This window comes from Lemur catta, chromosome 2 (genome assembly GCF_020740605.2).
Source record: "Lemur catta isolate mLemCat1 chromosome 2, mLemCat1.pri, whole genome shotgun sequence".
Classification (NCBI taxonomy): domain Eukaryota; kingdom Metazoa; phylum Chordata; class Mammalia; order Primates; family Lemuridae; genus Lemur; species Lemur catta.
Genome location: NC_059129.1, coordinates 103,870,878 through 103,896,539, shown reverse-complemented (window position 1 = coordinate 103,896,539; position 25,662 = coordinate 103,870,878). Strand labels below are relative to the sequence as shown.

The 25,662-nt window shown below is 43.7% G+C and overlaps 1 protein-coding gene and 1 long non-coding RNA gene across 5 annotated transcripts in view; one reads left to right on the top strand and one right to left on the bottom strand.

Annotated features, from left to right (window-relative positions):
* Positions 1-1,107, bottom strand: part of LOC123632216 — a 42,796-nt gene extending 41,689 nt beyond the window's left edge. For both annotated transcript variants that reach the window (XR_006733303.1, XR_006733302.1), the window contains exon 1: positions 972-1,107. This is a non-coding gene — a long non-coding RNA (uncharacterized LOC123632216). The remainder of the gene's footprint in view (positions 1-971) is intronic.
* Positions 1,108-1,676: 569 nt separating this feature from the next.
* Positions 1,677-25,662, top strand: part of FYN (FYN proto-oncogene, Src family tyrosine kinase) — a 195,689-nt gene continuing 171,703 nt past the window's right edge. For 2 of the 3 annotated variants that reach the window (XM_045544200.1, XM_045544199.1), the window contains exon 1: positions 1,698-1,864. The gene's annotated coding sequence lies outside the window, so the exon portion shown is untranslated. Of the gene's footprint in view, positions 1,865-25,662 lie in introns of all 3 variants that reach the window. The other variant, XM_045544197.1, reaches the window with a different exon arrangement.

The following is a 25,662-nucleotide window of genomic DNA, read 5'->3' as shown; positions in this document are numbered from 1 at the left end:
CATAAATTACCAGACACAATTTAAACATGGCTTAATTTATCATTTTTTAAAGGAGCAATAAAAAAATAAAAAACAATAACCACCCTACCCCATCACCTAGAGTTAGTTACATAACCTCTCTTTCCCTTAGTTTCCTCATTCATAAAATGGGGATCGTTTAATAAATGTTAGCAACTTTTTTAAAAAAGGAAAAAGTCAGCAAAAGTGACTGATAATTTTAAACTACAGCAAAAAAAAAAGCGGGCAGGAAAGGAACGGTTATAGATTTTAAACATAGAAGTAGAAGCTGATTCATTAATATTTCTCAGACCATTAGATTTGCCGAGGGGGAAAGGCAGCGTTCTTGCCAAAATCATTAAGGAGACGATCCTGAGCATGCCTTAAAGCAGAACTTTCAGTAAACAGGAATTACCTATAAAGAAAATCAGGAAGCCAAAGTGTTTCTTTTTATGAAGTTGTATCCTGCCATAGAAAAGCTGGGTAGGAAATAAAGACTGATGAACTCCCAGCTGTGTACTAAACCAGCTATTATTTCACCGAGGAAAATCTGAGGAAAAGCTCAGATTCAGTGAAGGGGAAAACACATGAGGAGTTTGAATGTCACGAGAAACCAAAGACAACCAATGCCTACAATTAAACATGATTTTGGGGGAAAATGTACAAGTCTCTACTCTGTGATTTCGGGTTCGGTAATTGCCGCCTGCCCCCTCCCCCATTTCAGTCATAATTCCTCCAAACTTTTGCTCGAAAAGAAATATATGTGTGTCCACGAATTTAGGAGAATAGTAAAATAATCCTAATCTTTTCTTTTTCTCCTCCTTTTTATTGTTATTTGTTGTGCGTTTCCAGGGTTCTGTAAGCTTTTCCAGATTTCTGCAATGGGATTCTACTTTGCTCCGCACTCTTTCCAGTTGGATTAGAGAAAATGCTGCTTATCACCACCCTAACACGGTCCCATTTTATCCTCTCACCTTCAAACGAAAAGACACCAGAAAGGCAGGACAGCGCCTTCTCAAAGCAGGTTCCCACCGTTTGGGGGGAATGGCAGGTGCCAATCTGCAGTAGCAGCTGCAATCCTCCGCAAAGCAGAAACTGCGGCTCACACGCTCCTCTCTTTCTCCCGCCCCTACCCCACCACCTCACAACTCCACACCATCCTTAAAACACACACACACCCTCCTCCAGCCTCGCATCCTCTCGCACACCCTGCCCGGCACGCACGCCGGGATGCCGGCTGCCACAGTAACGCTCAACCCACTCTGCGGCCCCACCCACTGCCGTCCCGCCCACGCCCCACACACCAATGGCTGCGGCCCGAGGCTCCCAAGGGGCTCTTTGATAGGGCAGCGGGCCTGCCACTTTCATGGCGCGTCCCGCCCCCTCCTCGCTCCCCGCCGGGGCTGGAGGGGCCTGAGCATCAGCGAGAGTAGCTGCGAGCAGCCGCGGTGGCGGCGGCGCGTCGTTGCAGTTGCGCCATCTGTCAGGAGCGGAGCCGGCGAGGAGGGGGCTGCCGCGGGAGAGGAGGAGGGGTCGCCGCGAGCCGAAGGCCGTCGAGACCCGCCCGCCCGCCGGCAGCGGGAGCAGAGGCGAGGCCGCCCTCGGAGCCGCGCGTCCTCCGCCGTCCGGGCGCGCGGCGCTTCTCCCGGCGCACCGCGGGCTCCCCGGGCGCATACAAAGCCGCCGCCCGCGCCAGGGAGGGATCCGGCCGCCGGGCCGGGGACGCCCCGGCGCCGCCCCCTCGGTGCTCGCGGAAGGCCCACCGGCTCCCGGGCCCGCGGGGAGCTACCGGAGCCGCCTCGGCCGCGCAGGAGGAGGGCGGGGAGAGGACCATGTGAATGGGCTCCGGAGCCTGAGCGCGGCGCAGGTAAGCGGCGGGGATGCGCCGCGGGAGGCCGCGGGAGATGCAGCGGAGACGCCCGGCCGCCAGTGCCCCCGCACAGCGCCGCCCCCACCGCGGGGCCCCGCGCTGCAGTCACTTGGCCGTCGCCGCCTGCGGGGCGCCGCGCGGGGCTGCGGGGAGTTGGCAGCGCTCGGGGTCTTCCCGCGGCCGCGCGGGGGGACACCTCTGCGGGGTGCGGCCCGGTGTAGCGCGGGGGTGGGGGCCCCTTCCCTCGCCCGCAAGCGGGCGCCGGGTGAGAATAAGAATTGGCTCGGGGGAGAGGCTGGCCCGGACTCCGCCCCCGCCCTCCTTTCGGGGCCCCCCGCGGGGACCCGGGCTGTGTGTGTTGTTTTAATGTCAGGGATGATGTAATCACTTAATAATTGATGCCCCGTGCTGCTTCCCTCCCCACCCAACCCCTGCCTCACTCCACCTCTCGGCCTCCTCCCTCGGAGGCCGTCGCCTTCCCCAGCGCATCCTCCTGCCTATTTCTGGCACCTCCCTTGCACTTCCCCCATCCGCCCCTTCACTCTTCCTGTGCCACCACCCACCCACCCTTCCCCTTTCCCCTTTGCTGAAGCCTTCCCTCCTCTTCCTCCGTCCGCCACCCCTTCTGCGCCCTCAGGCTCCTTTCTCCTCCCCTCCCCGCTCTCTAGCTGGATTTCCTCCCTACTTCCCTAGATCGATGGCTGTTTTGTTTGGTCTCCTCCCCTCTCTTATCTCTGCGGCCACAGGCGGAGGGGACTGGGCCAGAAAGAGGCCACCGAGCTTGGGCCCAGGCGGAGATTTGCTGGGACTCACTGGGAAGAGGGATAATACAATCACCCTTCTTACCCCTCCTTCCCCCAATAAATCACACAGACTCGCGGGGTGTGTGTGTGTGTGTGTGTGTGTGTGTGTGTGTAAGAGTGTGAGTGTGACACAAAGAGCCCTTTCAGTGCATAGAGAGGAGACATACAAAGTGCCCAAGAATAGGGACGATGCTTCTTGTTTCTCTTCCCTGGGGCTTCCCTTTCTTTGGATGAAGCAGTTGATCTCTGAGTCTTTCCTGCCACATTTACGAAAAAATGAAAGGCCTCCCCCAGATGCCGGGTGGCAGGTGCCGGCATTTTGCTGTGTTCACAGACCGGTAGTGTTGACTGGCAGCTGCGGTATTTCTTAGATTTAAGGGGACAATTATTCCAGCAGTCTTAGGAGTTGCTGTACTTTTAAGGTAGTTTGCCCGTCCCCTTGTTCTCTCCCCCTCTCCTTTTGGGGATAAGTACCAAGAGCTGGGGTAGAAATTGATGTGGACTCAGAAGAATTTTGTTTCTGAATCAGAATTAAATTGGTGTTTGATAAGAGGGAGGCAGCTGAGTTGCTGCTTCTCTCAAGCCCAAGGCCACTGTGCTGAAGTCTTTTGAAATGAAATCTTGTCTGCCCAGTGATGTTGTTTTACCGTTTTATTTAAATACCTGGGGACATCGATAAAGCAGTCTTGAATTGGCATTTGGCAGACTCCTGGAGACTGTCTCTTGCCTGCTTCAAGGTAGCCTTTGGTCGCCCACATCCTTCCTCTCATCACTCAAGCAATACTTTCCACCCTTTGTGCTGTCTTCTTCCCCAGTCCCTGCCCCGTGGGTACCCTGCTTTCAGACGAAGGGACGCACAGACTTTTGGAGGAAGTGGTTTAACTATCTGAGGATTTGGAGGCACTTAGCTGTGAGCTGGGGATGTAGAGAATCTTCTGAGTGAACTCTAAACCATCCAGTGCTCCTCTTGAAGAGAAGATGTTGATGTAAATCTGGGGGCTTAATGTTCTGTTTTGTAAGCCAATGACTATCACATGCTTAATCAATGCTGTCAAAGCTTGGGTTGAACGTTGATTCCTAAGAGCATGACTCTTCGACTCTTCTCAGTAACAGAACTGTCTCAAATTTATTCTTCAAGAATTTTATTAGAAAAGAGTTGTTATGATCCATTAAACATTTACTTCTGCACTTTTAAAGACATTAATCGTGGATTTTTTTATATTAAAAAAAGCAATAGGGTTAATGAGTGTACTGTAAAAAACAAAGGTTGTTCGTTTGATGCCAGACCCAGGAAGGAACTTCAGTGCACATAGACTTGCACTCTGTAGACCAAGTTAAAGAGACTTATTGTGAGCAAATACACACTCTGTTTGCTTGAGGGTCTGGAATCTCCAACCCCATCTGACTTACTTGAAGTCCTGTTTAACCTTCAGGGCCCAGCTCAGATGGCATCTCCTCTGTGAAGCCTTCTCATCACCATACCTTCAATTTTGTTTTCAGACTTCAGCAGCAGGCATTATGTTTGGCATGTGTCTGTTTCTACCGTTAGTTGGTCAGCACATTGATAAAAGGAACCTTGTATTTTTCTTATTTCCTACTAAATTTTACCTTAATAGATTCTCACTGTTTCATTTAATGAGCAATAAATCATTAAATGAGTTAGGTCCTTGGTGTGTGCTCAACATCTGTATTAATTAGGCTAATGTTAGCAGCTATAACAAATAGGCCTGCAACTATATAATGGCTCAAAAGCAATAGATGTTTGTTCTTGCTCCTGTAATAGTCCAAAATGGGTGTTTCTGGTCAGGAGGTGGTTTTCCTCCATGCAGTGATTCTGGGTCCCACACCCCTATCTTGTAACACCACTGTCCCACAGCTTTCCCTTGTAACCTGTTTAAGCTGACAGAAGGAGCAAAAGGGAATTTAGAGTGCCTTGGCCTGGAAATGACACCCATCACTTCTGCTCACATTCTAGGGCTAGTTATATGGGCATATGTAATTGCAAGGGAGCCTGGGAAATGTAGTTTAGCCATGTGCCAGGAATAAAGGACAAGAAGAAATGTATTTTTGGTGAACAGCTTTGCCAAATGCTGCCACTTTGTAACAAGGTACACTCACTACCTTCAGTAAGCTTATAGGCCGATGGGAATTAAAGCAAATAGAAACCTCGAGCTGATACCCATATTGCTTTTCTTCTTTTGATTTTGTAAGTTCAGATCTTTTCATCTTAAGCGTGTTTCAAAAACCTTGCTTTTTGTTGAGGGACCAACTCCCACTCAATAATCCCTTATAATACAGTTATCAGATATGCTTCCTGTGTTGACTTTGATGTGGTTCTTTTATTCCAGAAGCCCCTTTCTTGGCCTAGTTTTTTATCTGGTGATTCTGTAGACTCCCAAAGTGGCTAGGAGGGTCCTCAGAAATCACAGTCCTGCCTTCTCTTAATCACAAGAGGAAATTAAGCATCCTCTGACAGGTGAAATTCCTTGCCCCAAGGTCATGCAGCTTCCTGATGGAAAGGCCAGAGGCTCAGCCAGCCAGCTGGCTCTTCAGCCCCACCTGCATCCCCTCTGTCACTGGCTGCCTAAATCTGTGAGTCCTGTGTATTCCATGGAGGTTAAGTGAGCTTCCAGATCTCCAGTAGCAGCGGGAACTGCTAGTGTTCTCTATAGTTCCTATTCTCCACAGGGCTTCAAAATTGCTGGAGCAGTTCTGTCCATACCAGTCATCATAATTAATAATGCACTTTTTTTTTTGCTATAAACATTTCATTATTATTCATCTGTTCTGCAAACAGTAGCCTAGTATGTTACTTTGTGCAAGGCACTGAGGAGATGGGTTCCTGGAAATGAATACTTCTGCTGTCCTTGCTCTTCAGGAGCTCATAGTCTACTAGAGGAGATAAAAATAATAGCTAACATTTACTGAGCACTTACTATGTGACAAGTGTGACTTAAGCTATATTGTAACAATAATGATATGAAGTGGTTTCCATTCACAATTCCCATTTTACAGATGGGCAGTTGGAGCAAGGTTAAGTAACTAACTCAAGATCATAGAGCTACTAAGTGGTAGAGTTAGGATTCAGGCCCAATTAGTTTGGTTCCAAAGCCCTTGCCCTTACCCACTAGGAAATATTCTAAATACCACATATTGATATAATGATGATATCAATTAAAATGTTATGTGCCATAAGGGAAGGTGATGGCTAAAATGCTTTGGAAATTGAGACTTCTGGTTGATGGGAAATAGAACTTTATATCCAAATAAAACATAAAATATTCATCCTTACATCCCTTCCTTCATCTATTGCTTATCTGGGAAATAAAAACATAACATTAAATTTAAAAAAGCATATTGATGCTGGAAATGATTTTACTCTGTGTGATTCTTTATATTAAGCTGGGTCCTTCTGTGGTGCACAGTTAGGTCAGTATGAGTTTGTGAATTGTCTACATACTTATTCAAGAACATTCATTCGTTGCATCTACCACTTGCCAGACATTGAACTAGATGTTTCAGGGGCAAAAGAGGTATGATCCTGCCCCAAGGAACTTACCTACTAGTTGAGCAGAGAAATGAGGAAGTCTCTGACCACTGTCATAAATGTTGTGATTCTGGGGGTCCACACAGGATGCAAGAGAGCATACAGAAGGAAGCATGAACCTGGCAGAGAGGTGGGAAAGTGGGATGGCCAGATGGAGAAGGCTGAAGGAGGAGGTGTCTGCAAAATGGGAGTGGGAGTTGGCTAGGTGAGTGTTGTGGGAAGCCCACTGCCCCAGAGGGAACAGCCCAGAGGGAAACTGCACGGACCTTTTGGGAAACTGCAGCTAGTTCAGGGCTGGTTTGGGAAGTAGAGAGAGGGACAAAGGGAGAAGTCAGGGCTGAAGCAGAAATTGAGAAAATTCTTGTAAGTACTTTATCCGGAGTGCCATTTAAGAGTTGTAAGTGGGGATAGTGCTTTGATGTGATTGTATTTTATAAAGATTTTTCTGGCCACAGTGTGAGCCTTTGACCAGAGGTGGGCAAAACTGATGCAGGGAGGGTAGTTACGGAAACTCGGATGAGCAATAGATGAGGGTCTGCAAGGAAGGAATGGAGGTGGGGATGGAGTGAAAAAGACAGAATGAGAAGGTGAGACAGGATATGGAGGTGGGCAGATAAGAGGGGTCTCTGGGGAGTTAGGTGGAGAGAGCCATGGAGACAAGCAGCCCAGTAATAAAAGCAGGGGTCAGGCGTGTGAAGTGGTGATTTCGTCATGGACACTGTGGACTTCCAGGTGGAGGTGTCTCTTAGGCAGGGGAATAGATAGGAGTGAAGGGAGAGGACTAGGACTCAACTATAAATTTGTTAGCAGCAAATTACAAAATATTTGAGGCCATGGATGCAGGTAAGGAAGGTCACCCAGGGAGAGAGTGTAGAGTAGAAAGAGCAGACAGGGCTGAGGGTGAGCCCGGCAGCAGAGGCAGAAGAGCCAGCTCCTGAATGGGAGGGGTGCTGACAGAGTATTGGATGGACCTCAGAGTTAAGCAAGATAAAAAATGAAAAGTGCATTTGGATTCAGCACCAAAGATACCTGAACCTCACCAGAGCAGGGAATGGAGAGGTAGAAGTCTAAGAATCTGCTGCTCCTCAAACTAGGGTAGAAACATGTATCAAAACTTGCAGAACATAGAACAACAAGGGTCTCTTTTGCAGTTTTTCAAGGGTACAGGCCATGGAACCCAGAATCTTAGAGATCATGTAGTCCAACACATTCATTTTACTTACAGGAAAAAATGAAGTCCAGAAAGGTTAAGTGATTTGTCCAAAGTGGCAGAATCACCAGATTTCTGGCTTTTCAGCCCAGGTGAGGGGTGTGGTTAAGAGCATGGGGTAGGGGTAGGGTTTTTAAAGTCAAGTAACTAGAATTTTAACCTATTTACAGTGTAAATCTGTTTAGTTTGACTTCAGAATGTCATTATGACTTTCAAAGGTAGAATGAACTACAGAAAAAACCATGGATTGTGACTTTTATGCACTTGGTTCCTATGAAGAAAGTTATTTTTGTTATTTGGAGGAATATGATAATTTTTTAGTGTTTCCAGTTGAGTAAATCTAATTTTTAGCTACTAAAACACGTAAGTAGCCTGAATAGTATTATCCAAATGGACTTGGGTGACATGCAGTATAGACAGCTTAGGAATAAGTGACACTCTGGACTTGATTAGAACGCAGTAATCCTGGAAGGATATAAATCGAACTGGATTTATGGTCTAATAAAAACGTGGGAGGAAAAGATAATGCTTACTGACTCATGAAACTTTAACGATGTTTGTGAGACTCCGAGTTGTCGTAATATTTGGATGAGAGCGCTTTCCCATTCGTCTCAGCTTGTATCCAGACAGCCTGCTATGTGCCTCGCTCTGGGTGGGAAGCCTGACTTGGGGCTTCTTGGGAATTCCTAGGAAGCAGGTACCATCATATAGTCTGTCCTCGTAAACCCATGACTCTGACCAGCACCTAGTGGGTTTGGGCAAATACGTATTGAGCACTTATTAACTGTAAGTTTTGGGCGGAAAAAAATACAACACTATGGAAAAGTCTTAGTTATTTCTGTTTAGGAAGCTTTTTTGAGGGCTATCTATTTCTGGCCTGTATTCTCCTTTCTGTGATTGTGTAAAAAAGCATACCACAACTACTCACCCCTCCCTGAATATACCATAGAAATAATAACACCTACCATCTTATTGAACCTGGAAGCCTGTGTTATGTGTGCTTACATACAGTAATTTACTTGATCATAACAGCTCTATGAGGCAGGTATTATTATCCCCATTAGTCAAATGGGGAGACTGAGGCTCAGAGAGGTAAAGTAACTTGCCTATTATCACACAGCTAATAACTAGTGAAGGCAGTTCTGTGTGACAGCTAAGCTCACTCCTGCTTTTGCTACACAGCTGTGGTTCCTCCTTCCCTGCCTCCTTGCCTTTGCTTTGCAGTTACTCAGTTACTTCTGTGTCTTGTGTTGGGGGATACAAAGGCACCTTTACCCCACTGTGGAAATCTCAGCCCTTCTGATAACTCTACTCAAGACTTACCTCTTGGGAAGTGCTCCCATCTCTCCTGCCTACGGGGTCCCATAGCACTTGGTTACCACCTTATCTTCATCACCCTCATTATAACCTGACATGTAAAGCACAGGGAGTCAGCTGGGTGGGAGTGGGGTGGGTACTGGCCTTCTTCACTGACTTGTGAGTTCTTTGGAAGTCAGGGACTCTATCTCATTTGTGGTTGATTTGCGAACACACCACCTAGCATAATCCCATGAGGTATGATCATTATTATTCCCATTTAAAAGATGAAAAAAGGCAAAGAGGCATAGAGGTCAGGTGATTTAGTCAGAGTCACACAGCTGGTAAGTGACAGAGCTGGCATCTGAACCCAGGCAGTCCTGCTCCAGCATCTGTGCTCTTCACACTAAATTTGTGCCATCTCTTCATTTGTGCCCAGCAGCTCCCAGCCCAGTGCCTCACAGTCCCTGCCAATAAACATCAGCCCTCTTGTTCTCCCACCCACCCTGCAGAGTGGCAGAGAATGTATTGAACTAGGTCCTGTAATAAGAAAAGAGCTTTAGGGCAGCAGCTGCATGCATACCCTGAGGATCTTATAGAATGCATGTTCCCAGGCCTGGTTCTGATTCAGTAGGAATGGGACAGGTAGATTTGAACGCTTTGAAATCTTTCCTGTGTCTGGGAACAGCAGTGAGAAGGGAAGTGGCAGGAGGCAGCTCTGGAAGACAAGGAATGAAGCAGGCCTGGGGAGCCCCAGCTACAGCAGTGGGGAGCAGGCGGAGAAGTGGTAGGCACCGTCCATCAGCCAGAGTCAGGGGGAGCTGTAGCGTGGGAGGAGGCCCTGAATCATAAATCCATCTCGGAAAGACCTCTTAACTTGTAATTTAATGATTTCTAAGTACCTGTGCCTTTTGAATGTGCTGGTGGGATTTTATCTGATGAATTCAAGCACTTTCATTTTCTTCAGAGCTTTCATCTTTGAGGTACCCAAAAATAGTAGGCTTTTCATGGAGTTGTATAAGGATTCCATCTGCTTTATATTGAAAAGTAGGGCTTTAATGGAAAATTAAAAATGAGCCAGATCTCCTTTCCCACAACAAAGCCCAGGGCACTTTTCCCAATCCTTTTTTCTTTTAATCCCCAGAAAAAGTTACAGAATCTGTATTTCTGTGAAATCCTGCCCAATTTAAGTTCTACTGAAAAGACAAATAAACAGCAACAAGTTCCTTCATTTCCACACAAATGTTGTGTCTATTTAGAAGCTATAACAATTTCAAATATTGTCATTTGTAAAATTTGATTTTTGTTTTAATTTTATCTTAATTTTATTTCAGAATTGTGTGATGTGTTGCCTACAGCTAGGCATATATACATATATACACACGAGGATATGTTAAAAAGCACTAATTTCTGTTAATGGTTTCTCTTCTTGCTCTTAGAGTTTGAAGGGTATTATCATCTTTTGTCATACAGTTTATTTTTTAACCTATAACTGTTATACAAACACACTACCTCGTTGTTTTCAGATGTAAAACTCGGGAGCTGAGTTGTCAATGAACTCTAACATTCTGTCATTCTCTATGCTTTATCAGTGTCTGCTACTTGGAAGTGTCCACTACTTGGAAGTGTCCTTCTCTGGCTGTCCTTTGTGTACATCTTTGCCCAATCCATATTCTCTTGATAAATTAGACCCTGCATGCTCCCCCGTAGTTTGCAGATAACAGTTGCTTCACTCTCATGCTTCCTAGATGGAGTGAGGAGATGTTGATCAATGTCAAAATGGAAGTGCCAGCTGATGTAGATACTGGTTCTTGTGCCTCGTTCCTTTACTAACAACCCAGTGAGTAGGAGCAGAAAGACCAGACTCCTTAGCCAAGCCTTCAGTGCCTTGCATAGTTTCCGTGTTCTTCCTCAGTCCTCCCTGGCTCACTTCACTTACCAGGACACTAACACTTGATTAGCCAGAAGCCCAACACTATCTCATTAATGTGGAATATGGTCCTGGCCTTTGTTTTCCCTTCCCGGAATCCCCTAATCCTTCCTTTCCCTTAGAATTCTATCCATTTGTCAAGGCCCAACTGGAATCGCAACTCTTGAAAGGTTACCCCAATCTCTTCATTCTCTTGCATTGAACATTTGTATCTCCCCATTGCCTCATTATTAGTTAAATCCTGATATGGGATATCCAAGGTTCAGAGCATTTTTTATCACTTGCCCAAGTTCATACATCCAGTTATTAATTTAGCTTAGACTAGAAGAATCTGGGTCTCCTAGAAATCCATATATGTGTGCGTCCTGCCTTCTCAAGACACTGTTGGCCCCACGTGTGCAAAAATGTTGTTTGCTTTTCCCCCTTGTTGTCTGTCCACCTATGGCATGGAGTGCAGCGTCTTTCACATGTAGATACTCAGCAGATGTTCATTTACACAGGCCTGGGGCAAGGCACTGGAATGTGCAGCTGGCTTCCTGGGCATCTGTGGTGCTAGGCTGGCATCTTTTTGGACATTGAGCTTCTGTATTTTCTGGTGGCATCAGATTTAGTCCCTACTGACCCACATAGTTTAGGTTCAGTAACTATCCTAGTGTATTTTAGGAACTGCCATTGCATTTTGAGAATGGTATGCTTCTAAAGATTTTTTCTTCAGAATCTTGAGCTTGTTCTTAAAAATTTAGGGTGTTTGGGAAAATAGTTACTTCTTTGTCCTCTGCCATCAGGTTTTCTTCAATAAGATTTTCACTTTAAAAAAAAGATTGCCAATAGTGCAGAATGACATCCAAGACCGGGGAGAAAATGCAGAATCTTCAAAATCTGGAGGAATACAATAGTGAATGATGGAGAAAGGAGAGGAGCCCGATGCACCAGCAGCACTGGGCCTGAAAGTCTGTGAGGCAGAGAAAGCAGGTGCTTGTGTGATATGTATCTATCCATCTCTGGACCTCTCAAAGCAGCATTTAACTGAGTCCTTGAGCAAATATAGCTCAACGTTGGCTGTGGGAGTGCCTTCCACACCATGCATGAATTTTGTTCACTTTGTACTATTATCATCTGAAGACTGTCCTTAGCATGGGAGGAGGGTTCTATCCCAGACTTAAGGTCCTACAAAATAATGATTGAACACCATAGCTCAGCTACAGCGTTTGTTTGTATATCCTTCAAAAGAATGATTGAAAAATAAGCTTTATAAAATGTTTTCTGGGGGGTGGTACTTCTTGAGTCATCTCTGTAACAAAAGACACAACAGCACAACAGGCAGTGTTGGTCTGGCATTCATGAGAGTCTTCTCAGCTACCTGTCAAAAGCTCACTGTGATTCCTCATTAATGGCTTCTCCTGCCTAGTTCTCATCTGGACGCCAAGTTTAATGTATCTGGGATGGAGACAAGCAATAAGAGCATTTTCTGTGGATGTAGGCCAACTGCTGCAGCTGAGAGGGGGAGGGGAGGTACCTGGTGCTTCTCTGTTGTTTGCAATGCTATTGTGGTCTTTGGGAAGTGGGTGGTGAATTTTTTTTTCCTTGCTTAACTATGCACTTTGTGTGGTTTAAGTGCTTTTCCTGCCCCCTCCCCACTGCCACAACCACCACCTGAAATGTGGGAGATCACATGCCACTCTCAGAAAATGCACTTTCCGCTTTGCTGGCATATAATGTCACCACTTCATGTATTTATCCAATTTGTTCGTGTTCAGCCTCTTTTGTACATGTCAGCATCAATATTGCCCATTTTCAGTAGCAAGCTTCTAGAAGGTGGAAAGTGTACCTTGTTTAATTTGCCTTGTGCTGTATAACACTGCACTGTGCATTTATTAAATTCTTGTTGGTTATGAGTCTAAGCTTCCAAGTTGGGAGGTCTTACACATATTTTCAGTACTTCTAGAATGAGATGCATCTTATGCAAATTTTCTTTGTGCAAGTAGTATATTAGGTCCTCTGCATTGATGGATCCTCAGAGTCATGGTTTAGAATACAGATTTTGGTTGCACATAATAGTTTTTGATTCCACCTTATTTCCACCTCCTTGGGTGAAAATGCAGTGATCCTCTCTTCTAATCCTGCGTGCACATTAGGGCCAAAGCATAAGTGATGTGCCACACCTCACCCTTCTTTTCATATAAGTGTATTTGGCTATGTAATTCCCACTGTCTCATAGCCATTATTCAACAAATTCTTGATTTTGGACTGCCAAGAGTTGGAAGTAGTTCTCTTAGAGGTTGAGAATTACCCAGTGAAGACTGGTGAGGGGTGTTTGAGAAGAATCTGGAAGGACTATGGTAGATTAAACAAAACCAGATTCCTCTGTGGGTGCCAGCAGCTTCTGAGAAAGTATTAGTTCTGGTTAGTTTATTTATAAGTATGATCCAAGGAGGACTGCGATTAGAAAACTGCAGCTTCAAACACTATTTGGTTTTACCTCAGCCCAACATGCCATATGAGGAAAAGTCCAGCGCGTGAAGGTGGTAAGAGTCCAGGAACGGGGCCACCAGGGCAACCGCTGCTGACTTCCCTGATCCTCACATCTCCAGCAGCTCTGTTACTCTGGCCCCCACCCCAGAACAACATTCCCACGCACTGGAGATCCAGAGCTGCCACCATGGGAGGGTTCCTGTTCTGTGCTTCCCACTGAAGCACCCACCTGGCTCTCAGTCCTAGCTCTTGGGTGAGCTAGAACTGCAGGAATGATCCACGAAAGAGGGGGTGTTGGTGAAGCAGGAATGAGAAGGGATATGGTTGGAAGGGGATGAATAAGGAGTTGGTAGGGGCGAGATCCTGGTAAGTGTGGAATTAGCCCTGGTATTAGTTTCCTGGGAATGTCACAGCAAATTCCCACACACTGGGTGGCTTAAAACAACAGAAACTTTTCCCTTGCAGCTCTAGAGACTAGAAGTCAGAAATCAAGGTGTTGGCAGGGTTGGTTTCTTCTGAAGGGCCTGCAGGAGAAGCTGTTCCGTGCCTCTCTCCTGCTTTCTGACGGCGGAGGCAAACCTGGGCTTTCCTGGCTTGTAGACACATCACTATAGTCTCTACCTCCGCCTTCACATGGCCTTCTCCTCTCTTATAAGGACGCTTGTCACTAATTTAAGGCCCACTCTAGTAAAGGATAATCTCACCTTGATATTCTTAATTACATCTGCAAAGACCCTTTTTTCCAAATAGATCACTCTCATAGGTTCCAGGTGGGCATATTTTTGGGAGGCCACCACTCAACCCACTGTGGTCCTCAAAATGATAAAAAGGAGCAGTTACTCAGGGGAGAAAGAACAGATGAGAAAGGTATTTATTTACGAGCCTGAGTGCCCACTGAATGGTGGGTGTGGTGCTATGTACTTTACATGTGTGACTCTAACCATCACTGCAAAGTAGGGAAAGGTACAGTGAAATTTGTGTGTGAGAAGGAAGACATTCAAAGGAGTGGAATGTACAGTTGTAGGCTGAACCTTCATCTGAGGTTGGGAGATTAGGAGAAGGGAGAGGAAGCTTGGAGAATCTAGAAAAGGTTCAAACAGCCACTACTCTACAGGGTAGTATGTTAACAGATGGATAAAAAGAATTAACACAGTGAGGTTCCACCGGAATTTGTAGATATTTTTAGTGGTTCCCTTTAGCCCAGTTTTGTGACATTGCCTGGTAATATTTGTCACTTTGGAATGAAAAATCTGACCTTCTGGTTACGCAGAATTAGGAATTGGTTTGAATAGTCAAGTGAGTAGGATGTTCTAAGAGACTAAAGAAAATACCAATTGAATCAGCTAAAAGTAAGGTTCAGGCTAGATAGAGGAGTTGGGTGTGATAGACAAGGTAAGAAAAGGTCGGAGGTCTCCAGTGTGATGAGGGAACACAGCAGGTACAGAGGAGGAGAGACAAAGGTGAGGAAACCCAGGGAAGTGGAGAGTTCCAAATGATGCTGATGCAGGGGTGGCTTCCCGTTAAGTGGATCTCCAGTCTACAATCGAATGGAGATTAAAGACATTAGGTATGAACAATTAAACTGAAAGCCATAGCTCATTTCACCCTTGGTTCAAATATATATAAATGGTGTCTTCCGGAAGAATGACATGTTAGTGTGTTGCAATTTTTTTTTTTTTTAAATCCTGGAAGAGTATTCTGGGACCTCTGAGACCTTGCATTATGAACAGCTGGTTTAGTGGGAATAATATTTTGAACTGGTATTCAGCTTATTTTCCCTTCCTTCTAATTCTTGTTGCCCTGGGAGTCTCCCCCATTGAGGCTAAGGATTCCATTACTTCAGGGGGAGGACAGAACATGCTCAAGGACAAAGAAGACATTGTTTGGCTTTTGACTTCCAAAGCAGGCCTTTAAAGCACATTTCAGAGACCAGAGCTAGCCCAGGCCTTCATTTAAAAGAGGCAGGCTTTGTCAGAAGAAAAATGGTTTGTGGATTCCAGGGAGCCAAATCTCAGAAGGCCTGGCATATATTATACATTAAGCCATGCAGGAGGAGGGAGGCTAAAGAGTTGTTTCCGGCTCCTTGAGGAAGGAGAAAATCCCTTCCTGGGTTGGTGGGAGGAGCTTGTAGAGATTCAGGGGGTTCTAGAGTTAGGAAATGGATGGGTCCTGAGATCTAGGGCCCCATTCCCCAGGGCTTCTGCTTAAGGCATCATTGAGATGCTGGAAGCCCAGGTGGGTGGAGGAAACCCCTGCAAGCAGAGAGCAGTTGTACCCTCGGTGGCTCTGGAACTCTGGAAGGAAACCACCTTGTCGTGAGCCCTGCAGTGAGGCAGGTTTAGGCAGAAACAGGCCCTGAGACGGTGTCCCCTCCCAGTTCCCCAGAGCCTGCACATGGCATGGGGAAATCCCCACAGTCCTGCTTGCCCCCTTGGGTGGGTGTGACGCTGCTGGGAGATCTGGGGTGAGAATGGAGCAGGCACAGAAGGAGGTGTGCCCGTCTCAGGCGGAGACTGGCTGGGATCGTGGCCACGGGCACTGTGGAGCCTCAGTGAGCAGAACCAGGCCAACACCCTAAGACAAAGGGACGAGACATGCCACAGAGGCCAGCAAGGGCTTGGAGGGCAGCACCTAGGCTGGATCCTCTCCCCCTCCCTGCGATGGTATGTAATTTTCCCCCTGGGGAGAAGGAGGAAAGGGAGAGGTACTCAGCCCTAAGAGGCTGTTTGAAGTGAGTTTAATGTGACTAATTGCCCTGAAGCAACTAAAGTTTCAATTCTGAAGAGACTAGGTTATCTGTAAGGACTAAGATTGTTCTTTCTCGGAAGCGGAAATGCAGTGGTCATAATCAAGTTGAATTCAACCATGGAGAAATAAAGTAATTATCTTTTACATATAGTAGAGTGGTTTGTGTACATATCAAACCTTCCACTCTGCATTTGGGCTATATTTTAACTTTTGTGGGGCAAATTTACTGGTACTCTTGTGGTAGTATGCTGTTGTTCCTTTGATTAAGTCATGGCTTAGTATACCTGTATTAATTAGGTACATTTTGGGCAAGAAGTGGGAAGTTCTATCTTCTGAAGGGGCAGAGTTTTTCCACCTGATGTTTCAAAGTGTAGTGGGGTTTCTGGCTTCCCATTTTTAGCTGGTTGGCAGTTCTTCCCAGTGCTCTGAAAGGAAGGACCTCAGTTGTCTTGGGGCCTTGGGTGGGTGGAAAGTATCAGAATTTCAAGCCTTTCTCCAGTGAACTTACTGTGATGCTGGAGACTAGAGGACAGATTTTGCTGTGTGTGATCCTTTAGTTTCACGTTTTAAAGGTAACAGAGTGAATACTAGAAATTATATCTCTAAATACAACGGGAAGTGCTCTTCATTTTTATTCAGTTCTCATGTACTAAATAAAGTATCAGTTTATGAAGGGATTCATTTCCAAGTGTAATTTATAAGTAGTTACCAGAACACTCAAATGAGAGAGGGGGAAGGAAACCAGTTAGCTCTTTTTAATTACATTTCATCTCTTTGACATTTATAGAGGATGATGCTGCATTTCAGATGATGTATTTTAAAACCTGCTGTTTCTTGAAATATCTAGTAATTTTGGAAGGGAAATCTTTAGGCCTGCTTTAAGTGTGCCTTGGGTGGGTGTGTGGTGAGGTGAGGTAGAGAATTGCCTGTTTTGACATCGTGTATGTATTTTCCTACCAGAAAATTATTGTGACAGTCTGAGCAAATCTTCTCAAAACATAAACACATCTCATATTTGCCCTTATCTGTCAGTGGGAGCCAAGAGAGTTAGAGATGGGGAGCCATATAATTTAAATTGACAAGAGTCACTAAATAAATAAAATTATAGAATTTAAAAAATATATTGATTTATTGAAAGTTTAAAAAAGTATTTTGGACCTATGAAATAGTTTCTACTCAAAATCTTTTCAAAAATAAAATTTTTAAAACTTAAATACACATGTCCATATACATTAGAGAAAAATTTTATATTGATTATCTGAGCGTTAGCAAGAGCTTAAGTAATTATTTTTGCTACATATTCATTTATCTTAGTTTTAGTCTGTTCTTCAGGCATGTCTCTAATCCCCATGGCACTGATATGAAGAATGAATTGTTTTTAATTTGCTCATGAAGTTGCCTGCAATCTCTTCAAGGTTGTGTTTATAGTTAATATTTGAAATTAATATCTTTGATTGGCTTTTATGTATATATCACAATGTTTCTAATTGAGAAAATAGCTCTTTCTGCAGAAGCAAAGTCCCTGGTGAGCTCAGAACAAATTCTGCTAAATGGAGGCTCTTCTCAGAGGAGTTTTTTTCATATTGAAATGTGTAGATACTTTCACCCTAATATTTTCACAGATCTTTTTTTCCTCATGCAGAATTCTTCAACAAATATTTTTACAAGGCAAAACTTATGAAAATAAGTTGCTCTATGGTCCTTTTTAATGTTTTGTCAAATTTAGATGACACAAAAATCATGGGTCTTCTCAGGTGCACTCCATTCTGGTACAGACTATAAATGTATTCCAATGAAAACTCGGAGCTCCATCAAAAGATTGCTATAAGTCAGGATATTGCAAAACATCATAATATATAATTTCAGAATTAAATCTTGAATACTGTTCGAATTCTCATCATTTAATGTGTTCAGTTTCTTTTTTGCTTTTGTTGGGATAAATTTCTTCATCGTCTGTTCCCAGGCCTTATTTTCAATAACTGCAATTGGCTAAAGGCTTCAGAAGCTGAAGTGTTCTGGTGTTTCATTCACTGCTTAGATCAAAGACTTCCAACTGTTTTGGAACAGAATGCACCCAACCTTTAGAGGACTTGTCTATCATTCCATTATGGCACACACAGGTTGAGTTAGAGAGTCATTTCTCCAACATTTCTGAAACCTGGTTGATGATGACAGGCGGCAAAAGAGAAGGCACATACTGCTATGCCGAAGTGTTTTTTTGTATTCATCATTGGCAATGCCACAAAAATTTTGTAGTTCAATTTTTTTAACTGGGTATATGTAAAACCAGTTGTCAATTTGTATACCTACAGCTTCAGTTTGTAGAGATAGCCACTTGTTTGAATGTGGTTCTGAAATATGCATGTGCCATAACAAATTCTAAGTATTAATAACTTTCTGCTCCATAGGTTTCTTGATTTAGTGAAACAATTATTTTTAGCATCACAAAATTTGTATTATCTCTGCAAAAACAAATCACTTCATCTCCTGTGTTGAACTTTTTATAGTTTATAATAGCATGAGGTGTTTCACTTGTGACAGAATGAACTGCCACAAGCTTTATATGAAATACATGAAGAAAATCAAAGCATTATTCGAATTAACTGCTTTCTGTTTAAAACATCTGATGAAACTAACATAAAACTGGAACCATTTATCTATTTGTGAAGTCTTCTTTTCTGTTAACAAAGTTAATACATTTAAGCTACTTCACTTTTCATATATGCACAAAAAAAACCTGAGCTCAAAAATAAGCAAAATGAATTTAGAACCATAGTCATTTGATCTAAAAGAAAAGTAATGTTTCCTAGAATACTACGTTAGTGAACCTACTGCGGCTGCACATGCTAAGTCGTCGTCCTCAGCAGCCTTACAGTAACGATTAACATTTGAAGTAGTTGCTGATGCCTCTTTAGCAGATTTGTGATTTTGGTTTATATGGTCAGTGATATCACCATGGTTCCCATAGTGGATAGTGAATATCAGTGATCATTTTGTGCAAATTAATGTTCATGATCAACTTTCTTGAAAAACAGAAATTTAGTATTTAATTTTTCATTAAACTTGCATTTTCTTTTTCCTTTTACCTTATTGCTGCTGAAAGGATATAGCAAAATAAAATAAAATAGTGTAACCATTCAATAAATGACAAAGACACTGTAATGAGAACATTCAGACAATTCCTTAAAAGATCTGTAGCAGGTCTATTTCCTGCAAGTATTTCATGTACACCTAACCTATAACTTTCTATGTTTCCCATTAGCCCTTCTGACTGGTGCTTTGTGCATCTCAGGCTGCAGCATGGGCCACAGCAAAGGGTTGGTGCATTTGGTGTCTGACGGGCCGCGGCACATAATACTTTTCTCACTACCACTCAAGACCGGAAGAATTAGCCACCCATAGTTGCTCATATCCAAGTGCTCTTTGTTGTCCTTGAAAGGGAAGTATTACATGAAGATTGGACAGGGACAGGAAAAGAGATGGATGGTCATTGGTCATCTTTCAGATTTAATCACATGTTAATGCGAAAATTCCCTTCCCTGTACACTGGTAGGCAAATCATGGCAGAGGCTCCAAGTGCAAAGTGGAGGTTACAAAACCTAATCCTGCTGTATTTTAATGCCACTAATAATAACACTTCGTTTACAGAGTGAAACATCTTGGGCAAATGCTTATCCTGACGAGCAGCTGGGACAATAGGTGTAAACCAGCACTTTCACAGGTGGGGGAAGGCTGTCACCCTCGTTAGACGTTGCATTTCTCCATCTGCTTTGCGCCCTCCTTTTTTGTCTGGATTATTCACTATTCTGATAGTCTTACTGCTCTGCCCTTCCAATCCAACTTCCTGCAACAGCTGAGTGAACACTTAAAAATCTGTATGAGATCATGTCCCTCCCCTCAATGTCTTCCTGTCACAGTTGGGATCAAGTCCAGCTCCCCACCAAGGCCTGGGAGGCCCTTCACACTCTTGCCCTTGCTCAACTGTCCCCCACTAGATTCTAAGCGTTCAGGGGACACATGTAGCTGTCTGTTTTCTTTGTCAGGAGGGCATATAAAAGTTTTTCAGTATGTTTTCTTGGTGGAGTGAATGTGGTTTACTCACTATGAATTGATGAAGCAAAAGAGAGAACATACTGCTAATCCACAGCAATCAGGAAATTCAGGTCCAAATCTCTACGTCCCAAATATTACTTCCATCTCTGACAACAAAGTTGGACAGCAGAATGTACTACAGGACTAAATCAGAATGTGTTACAGGACTGGATCCTCTCCATTAGCAGAGGTCTTATGATGCACACAACCACTCTGACTCTATAGGCTCCCAGGCCCTCCCTACCTCATGGGAGTAAGTATACATTATGGGGAGTCCATTGTTTTCATCGGCATTATATCAGAGATTTTGTTTTAAGTACATTTTGCCTACATGAGTTGGAAAGATGCCCCTCTGGATGATTTGGGGGGAAACTGACAATGCCAAGCTGACAGGACTCTTTCAGGGACATATGATGTTGGTGGCAGAGGAACACTTTGAAGTCATGATTTTGAGACCTTGTTGTGTTCTTACACAACTGCCTTCTGTTGCTTCTCTTTTTAAAACATGCTACTGTTCAATTTTATCATGAATGCCTTTCCAAGGACAGTAAATGGTTTTACACACTATGACATCGTTTCCATGGCAACTAATGTATTTTAGCAAAGAGAGACTGTGATAGAAGTAGGCTAAAAAGGACAAATACAGAAATGGCACAGTGTAAAATGTGGGGCAGTGTGTGTTGTAGTAAAGATTTTTTCTTTTTTTTTCCCCGTGACTTCTTGTGTAGGAAAACCTATATAACTGGATCTTGGATTCTTAACTCTCAGTAATAAAATTTTTACTGCACCCAACACCGTCTAGTATTTTGCTGACACAGTTCCTTCCGTTGGTACTTGGGTTTTTTGTCTGGTTGCTTTAATATGCTGGTAATTTCCATAAGATATAAACAGTTGGAATTTCATCAATCTTAAAGATACACTCTCTCTACTCCCATTGCACTTTAGCTATTACCCCACTTCCCTGCCCCCCTGTATGCAGTTGTTCTTGAGAGAGTTGTCTACACTATCTTCTCAACACACTGCTTGTTAAAAGTCAAAGCCATTCCATTTTGGCTTTCACTCCACCATTTGATCCAGTATCACCAGTTGGTCACACTCTTGTCTTCTAAGTCTATTACGGCTTACCTCGTTTGTTTATTTAGAAGCTAACTGCACAAGTATGCATTTCAAGTAATTCTGTGAAACATCAAGTCCTATTTCTATCAACCATGGTTTAAATGAGGGGATACATTGCCCTGTTTTGTGCATCTGAATGTGTTTGGGTTATTTTGTTAAATGGTAATAAAAACCCCTTCTGTGCTCTTAAATAACCCCCAGTGGTAAGCAGATAGCAGTCAGTTTCCCATTTAACAGAAAGAGAAACTGAGACATAGATCTTATGACTTCTAAAGATAACAAACCATTCTATGGGCTGGATTATACCTTCATTTGTTTTGTAGGGCCACAGGGTGCATTTTTAAAATGTAAACTAACACTTTTAAAAAGTTTGGGCAGTTTTATGCCAAAACTGGGATTTCTAGCTTCTCTTGAAAAAATGGGAAAAGTCTGGCAGAACTGAACCTGCATTCTCTAATGATAACAGTCTGCCCATGCAGTGTTGTGACTGTCCCCTGGGGAGGGGCCAGGGTTCTTCAGCTGATCCTTCCCGCAGCTCACCTGCTGTATTCATTTCTGTTACCTATCTGGCCCCTGTGGGTTTTTTGATATGTAACCTTGCTGCTCCCGTTCCAACCCAATCTAAATAAATAGAAAAGCTAGGGATAGAACTTGGTTTCCAAGCAAACTGCTTCCTTCCTGGCTGTGGACCAAAATTCTATATTTTACAGAGTAATTCATAGGTCAGTGGTGAGGGACATGATTAGGTGGTCCGGTCTACATTTTACACCTTACTAACTGAAATAGACCGTGAAGTTGATGGTGCTAGGTACGTCATTCTTATATATAAGAAAAAGTCCGTCCCCTTTTTGGTTGCTGTGTGTGCTCTCCATTGTGATGTGCTGGGGTAGGATGTTGACATTTATATGTGCATAGAAAAACTGACCCAAAAGGAAGAGTTTCAGTGTCATTACGGGTTCCATATTTTCCAAATTTTTCAATGAGTATGTATTACCTTTTGAATGAGACAAAACAAATACTTGTATAAAATAAGTAAGAATGAGGTAGTAGTACAGAGTGCATACAACACTAGCTGAGTCCTGTGCCATGTCCCCAGTGTGGGAGACACAAGGCCCTTCCCCTGCCACCTTGGCTGTCCTCTACCTTGTTCACCTTGGTGCCAGTTGCTGAAGATGCCCCTGGGGTGGCATTGTCTAGTACCAACCTTGTCACTGCTCTATGTCCCTCACCATTTTGAATGTGCATTTATCAGTGCATCTTGACTAGGGGCAGGTAAGACAGAAGAGGTTGCAGTTGCCACCGTCTTTAACCTTGTTTGAAGGTTTGTACATGCAGGAGGACGAAGGAGAATGAGCTAGTCTGGGGCCAAAAATGAACGGCTAGAGGAAAATACATTTTTCCTGGGGAAACGAGGCAGTGAGGAATACCCCACAACAAAGCCTTGTCTGAGCTGGGGCCTGTCTCTGGGGCCTGACCCAGCTGTTGGGCACACAGGAGATTGTGGTGACCCTGAGTGTGGATGGTGCCACACACTGCATGTCTGTCTGCAGCTGCGCAGGCCTCAGGGAGCCTGTGAGAGTAGGCCTGTTCCTGGGCTTCAGGCAGGGAGCCAGGGGCTGCCCCTCTGCCAGAGAGCATTGAGGAGCTTCTGTGTATACTCTCTATGGGTCTCAGCTTTCTTTGGAATTAGGCAGAGTCTGGCCCTGCCTGGTCTTTTTTGTGCCTTGGATCCTAAGTTAAGAATAACCGAAGGAACACTTGTCCCTGTTGATGTGCTTGATGTGGAAGTTGCTATGAAATGGCTATCTCATCCTCAGTTGCCACTGACATCACACCACGTACAGTTCCGAGGTTCTCGCTTTAGTTGTGGTTGAACAGAGCTGTGATCTTTAGAGCAGAAAGAAGCCATTCAGATGTGAGTACGTGAGGACGTGTCCAGCAATGTACAGATGTTTTTGGCAGGTCAATGAATATTTTAAATTTTTTGCAAGTAGTAAAAATAGTTGAATTTAAAGTAGAGAAGATACTATGGCAAAAGAAAAGTATACCTCATTTTTCTTTCTATCTCCCATTTTTAAAATAATCAAAGAAAAACCCAAACCATGATTTAAATCTTGGATTCATCATGGCCCTTAAATCTCTTTCATCCTATATGAGACATGATTATGACCCCAATATATTGAATCTCAGTTTCTCAGTCACATGTTTTTAAATAACAAGAATTGCTGTGTAATATTAGAAATAATAGCAGAATCTCCAGATTGGATCTCTATCATTTATTTAAAGCCAGAAACACAGGATTAAACATAAAGAGGAAGATACCTTCTGGGTATGTGTGTGTTGTGTGCGGTGTGTGTTACACTCTGGATTTACACACTCCACCCCCCCAACACACACACCTTGTAATGCAGGAGGGAGTCGGGTGGTCTTGATTTAGTGCAGGTTCACTAGTTCCTTGTCACCACCCCCGTTCACTCTTCCTTAAGCAGAGGTGGCACAACCCCTCTGTGTTGCAGGCACCAAGCTCACTGCCACCAATGAGCCGATAGACTATCAGGGATACCTGAAACAGGCCCTGCACAAAGTGCTGTAGGAACACATCAGAGAGGAAATTTAGTCCTGCTTGCAAGTACCAGCAAAGGAAAAACAAAACTGAAAAAGCAGTTTTTAGCTAGGCCCTGAAGGCCCCTTAGGAGAAAATTATACTCACCCAGCAGGGTTGGTGAGATTGGAATGATGGTGCGTAGCCCACTGCCAGGCATACACTGGGGACTGCATCTCTTTTTCTGCCCCTTCCCAAAAGAGAGGCAGGTTGGAAACACAATGGTGCAGTGCAGAAGTGTGCCCCTACTTCTGGCTGACGTCTTAGCTAGTGTACTCTGTTGCCCAAAGTCTGGCCTCTGCCTCAGTTCCCCACCTTTGTCCCTGGAGCATCCTGCCATCCTCCTAGCCACCACTGTGCCCTGCAGCACCACCAAGCCTCTTGCCATTCTCAGAGCCTGTGGCCAGTGCTCCTTTGTGTACCGGCTACGCTCTCTGCCTGCACTGTCCTGTCATGAGGTTCAGGGGAAGATGTCCATGGGCATTTGGAAACAGAGAGCAGTGGGGGCTGGTGGGATGGCTTTATCAAGAGACAGCTCAGAATTGAATACTTCTCAGTTGTATTTGTAGGATATTCGTGATTCTCTCAAAGATGGAGGGTTGATCTGATCTAAACAGTTGAGAATAGTTCGTTTTTGGCTGAGATATGTCCTTTGGCTTCCATTTGTGCAGTTGACCACACATTCGCAACATTTATGGATCAGCCTTTTCCACTGGGGTATCTGGGTCACTTCATTCATGTTTCTCAAATAAAACATCAGCACCACTTCAGTGGGAAGAATAAAAGCAATGGAAAATGCTCTAATGTCCAAAATTCCACAATTGAATACATAGACAACTATATAAAATGTCTATATAACTACATATATGTATCTATATATACGTACACACGCGTACACACGGGTGGGGTGGGAGGGGCCTCTCTTGCCTTGGAAACCTTAACACCTGGATTTTTCAAAAACAAGATTTAGAATAAAGATAAATTAGGAGAATAATTGGTCAATTTTTAAAAAATGATTTTTAATATAGGAGTTATTTAAATAAAAAATGTCTCTTTCACTTAAATACTCGATGGCCAAAACTTATGTATTCCCAACTTTTCAGAAACACTGCCTTCATTTAAGAAAGATATACATGGTTTTAAAAGCAAATGCCACTCTTTATTCTAGATGGGGTTGCCATGTCAATTTTACTTTTAGGCAATTCTGTTGTGTCCACCCTTATCATCTTTGAAATAATGGAGTCAATGCCTAAAAATATGTCAAGCCATCTTGCTGAGAGTCCTTGAAGTTAAAGCTGCGGTATCCTTCTTTTGGTTCATGGCTGCACAATGAAGCATATATATATATATATATATATATATATATATAGTCTTTATTAGTTAACTCCATCTGCTCAGTAAGCCTGAAAAGGAAATTGGATGATGCTGTTTATATGTATGGATGGATAACACTCCCTGTGCAATAGTGAGTCAGCAGCTCCAAATGGGTTTTTAGTTTTCCTCTTGGTACCAGTTGCTAAAGTGCTGTGGAATGAAGGCTCATTCATTCAGAATCTGTTGTGAATTGTGCATCCTATGTTGTTGCAATTATGCAATATGCACGAGAGAGGAGTATTAAGTTCTTTTCCTGTGTTGGAAAAGGGTAATGATTCTCCAAGTGCTCTTTCTGTGGCAGATGAGAGAATCTTTCACCTTTCAAATAGAAAATTCCTTGTTGTGACCTAAACATCAGAAAAACAACTTTCTTAAACCTCTACAGAAGTGTTCAAGAATGGAAGTCAGACTTCCACTGTATATATATTCCCTTTAGTAAAATGTCTCATAGTATTGAATTACCCTCTTCTGATTGTAGGGAAGCACGTTAACATTTCTGGACAAGGAGAATTCCCATTTCGTACAGCTCAACAGTGTCTGGATCGCCAGTGGGTTAGCCAGAAGAAAAGGCATATCTTGCCTGGCAGTGTCTCCTTATTTGGGAT